Source organism: Nannospalax galili, unplaced genomic scaffold (genome assembly GCF_000622305.1).
Source record: "Nannospalax galili isolate Female #2095 unplaced genomic scaffold, S.galili_v1.0 scaffold633, whole genome shotgun sequence".
Lineage (NCBI taxonomy): Eukaryota > Metazoa > Chordata > Mammalia > Rodentia > Spalacidae > Nannospalax > Nannospalax galili.
The window spans coordinates 4,824,863-4,828,489 of NW_008336075.1; the positions used below are offsets into that span (position 1 = coordinate 4,824,863).

The following is a 3,627-nucleotide window of genomic DNA, read 5'->3' on the forward strand; positions in this document are numbered from 1 at the left end:
CTTAATCTGGGTTGGCATCTGTGGTCATTTAACACTGGGAATACTTTGGTCCAGGCTCTTCTGGCTTTCATAGTTTGCATTGAAAAGTCTGCTGTAATCCTGATGGGTTTTCCTTTATGTGATTTGTTGTTTTTCTTTTGCAGCTTTCCATACTGTCTCCTTCTTCTGAACATTTAGTGTTTTTTCTATGATGTGCTATGGAAAGTTTCTTTTCTGGTCCTGTCTATTTGGTGTTCTATATGTTTCTTGTATTTGTATGGGCATGTCTTTTTTTAATTTTGGGAAATCTTCTACACTCTTGTTGAAGATCTGTTCTGTACCATTATCTAGAGATTCTTCTTCCTCTATGCCTATGATTCATAAGTTTTGTTTTTTTATGGTGTTACACAATTCTTCCATATTCCTTTCCTGGTTGTTTGTTTTTTTAATTTTTCATAGTCTTTGCTTGAGTGGTCTAATTTTTCCACTTTATTTTCCAGTCTTGATATTCTGTTTTCCACTTCATTCATCCTATTGGTGAGGCTTTCTCCTGTAGTTTCTAATTTGCTTACTGTGTGTTTCACTTCCTTCTTCATTTTAGCCTGAGTATTCTTCAATATTTCTAACTCTTCTGAATTCATTTAGAAGTTTTTCTCTATCTTCCTTCAGTTGTTTGATTTCTTTCTTTGTGTTCTTTAAATTCACTAAATTCTTTTATCATGTTTATAATTGTTCTTTTGAGTTCCATGTCCTGTGTTATCTCTAGGGAGTTCTCACTGTACTCCTCTAGAGGACTATTGGTACTTGGTGGGACTATGTTATTTTGGTTTTTCATGGTATTATTTTTTTCTTTATGACTTTGACATATGAATTTCCGTCATAGTTTCTGATTCTTGTGTGAGACTCAAACCTTCCTTTGTTGAGTGTAGATCTGCTTCTTTTTGTAAACTTTATGTGCCTTTGTGGTTTAACTGTTGGGCTTGAAAAGCTAGTTGGTCTAGGCTTCAGGTTCTCTCTTTTTATTTTATATTGGATTGGCCAGATTGCTTTTGTCTTCAGGAGTTCCCACAGAGGCCCAAGTGAGATGAGGCTCAGATGATATCAGGCTTTCTCCTAAGGTATGGGTCCCTCCAGGAAAGATTCTGCCCTCAATAATTTGGGCGCTGGGCTGGCCTTGGAAAAAGGCCCAGGATAGATGCTGGTCTCAGGAAGTTGGTGGCTCTGCCACCCAGGGAAGTAAAGCGAGGTGAGGGCAGGACCAGTCCTAGAGGGTTCCTGGGGGCCACAGGGAGAAAATGGGTTGGTCCTGATGCAAAGGATCAGGAAGCAGTGGCAGCTCTTGCCCAAGAGGTGAGCCCCAGTGTCTGGGGTGGGTGCCAAGACAAGAAGTGGGCCTGTACCCAGCCTAGGAGGAGAGAGTTGGTGGGGGGGGAGCTGGGAGGGTGAAAGAGGCTTGGGGAGTCAAGGTTCACTGGGAACACTGGACTTACCCAGGGTAAGTCCTGGGACCAGGACATCGAAGACTGTGCAGCCCAGGGAAGTAAAGAGAGGTGAGCTACCTTTTTTTTTTAATGATTAGAAATGGAAATTATCCATTTCCTTAGTAAAATATAGATATTGCTTAATTGTTTTTATCCTGGATAATTGTACTATATAGGACAACTTAGATGCTCATTTAATCAAAGAACATGAGTACTTAAACTATAATAAAATAACACGAAATTTTCAATAGTTTTTTTTTAACTTTTACAAAAACTTTATTGAGAAATTTCATACATGTATATAAGGTATTTTGATCAAATCCATGCCCACTCCATCCCTTCCAACACCTCCTATATTTCCCCATAAGTTTTTTCTTTTTCTTTTCTTTTTCTTTTCTTCTTTCATTTATTTATTTTTATGGGGCTTTTGGGTACCCTAACATTCCCCCCTCTGAAGAGGTAACCCTAAAATCTTTTAAGAATTAGATACAAGCTCCAAAATACTTTAGACATTTTGGCCTTTGGCACAGAGTAGGTTGCTAACAGTCCCAAGGACATTTTGACTTTTAGCCAAGAAACTGGTTACTTTTCATTGGGGTCTTTTCACCCTAACTTCCTAGTGAATTCCTACCTCCTATTCTTATCACGCCATCCTCTGAAGGGGTTACCCAAATTGCCAATAGGGAATAAGGACACAGACCACTCTGGCTTCTTCCATGATGAACAGGGATGCAGGGTGAGGCAATTGGAGTACCCCTTCAGAGGGTCTATCTAAAAGGCTCCCAAATTGCATAGCTCTTATCTCTTAAGGGAGAAGAATGTCCTAGAATCATGAATACGAGATGTGAAGGAGAAGTAAAGGCAAGAGTAATTAGCACTACAAGTTCTAGACAGGGAACTAGAAAAAAAGTCAGAACAGGGCAATTTTCAAATGTTCATATGAGAGTCCATTGGAATTTCTTGACAAGGGCTTCAAAAAGCATCCCTCTATTGGGTTCTTCCTCATTTTTCTTTTGTCTTCCAAGGCTGGACTGTAGAGTGATGGATTCAGAATTTAGTTATGGGTATTTTGATAGCTGTTGGAGTGGTTAGAATCAGTGTCCGTTCCCTCTCAATGGCTTCTAAATAGGGGGAGAAAACAATTTTTTTAAGTTGGAATAAATAAATTAAAATAAATCACATATTTTTAAAAAAATCATGAATATTTTGTTATTAGAGTGATGTCTTGTATAATTTGAATAAGAAGAATTAACCCAAATCTTTGAGTATTTCTATCTAGAGAAAATAATGTTGTAGTTACTTGTTAAACATTGGAGTACATTTTAGGGACCTTTTAGTCTAATTCATTGAATTTGGTTAAAAATATGTGTGTGTGTGTGTGTGTGTGTGTGTGTATAATGTATATAATACAAAAATATATATAATATGTACATACACAAATTTGAATTTGAAAACTGGGCTTTTTATCCAAATTATACTGAATAATTAGGAAAGTATATATTTTTACAAAGAGTAAAAGCACTTAAGTCTTTTAAACATGAAAACTAGTTAAGTAAGGTAGGGGTTCTGGGTAAGCATTTATAACTTAATTTAAACCAAATTTAGCATTGTTTCATCATTTAGGACTATACTAAGTGAATTATTAGATATTAGGAACCATTTAAAATAGCTAAGTATAAAAGAGTTTAAGGAACAAAAAATTGGGAGAAATGTTCAGTTACTTGGAGGTACTTAGTTGTCAATTAATTGAAGATGAGTTCCATCCAGTATCTCTGAAGTCCACATGAATGAGTCCTTTAGATGAAGTTGGTACATGAAACTCTTAAAGTTCACAGCTTTGAATTTTGTAGTACAGAAGTAGGTTAGAAGTATATGGATACAGTCTTTACTCCTCAATTTAATGGGGTGTTTTATGTGATGGTTCTTTTTACAGTTGATGAAATCCTCCAAATTGCTTTATCCTTTAAGGAATATTCTGCAACTAATTTTGAATTTTTAGTACTTATATTTAAAAGTCCTTGTTTTTCTAAGCAAATTAACATTTAAGAAAACTTTTTGTTGTTGTAACTAATATTAAAGCATTAATTTTGTCTCAGGGTATTGAATTTTGACCTGAAAACTTTAATAATACATATATTATAACAAGCTTAATTATAATCCTACTTTC

General features: G+C 35.8%; 1 long non-coding RNA gene across 1 annotated transcript in view; it reads right to left on the bottom strand.

The window, feature by feature from the left end:
* Positions 1-2,554: 2,554 nt before the first annotated feature.
* The window catches only part of LOC115069981, a 24,110-nt gene continuing 23,037 nt past the window's right edge, over positions 2,555-3,627 (bottom strand). The window contains exon 3 of the long non-coding RNA XR_003849203.1: positions 2,555-2,581. This is a non-coding gene — a long non-coding RNA (uncharacterized LOC115069981). The remainder of the gene's footprint in view (positions 2,582-3,627) is intronic.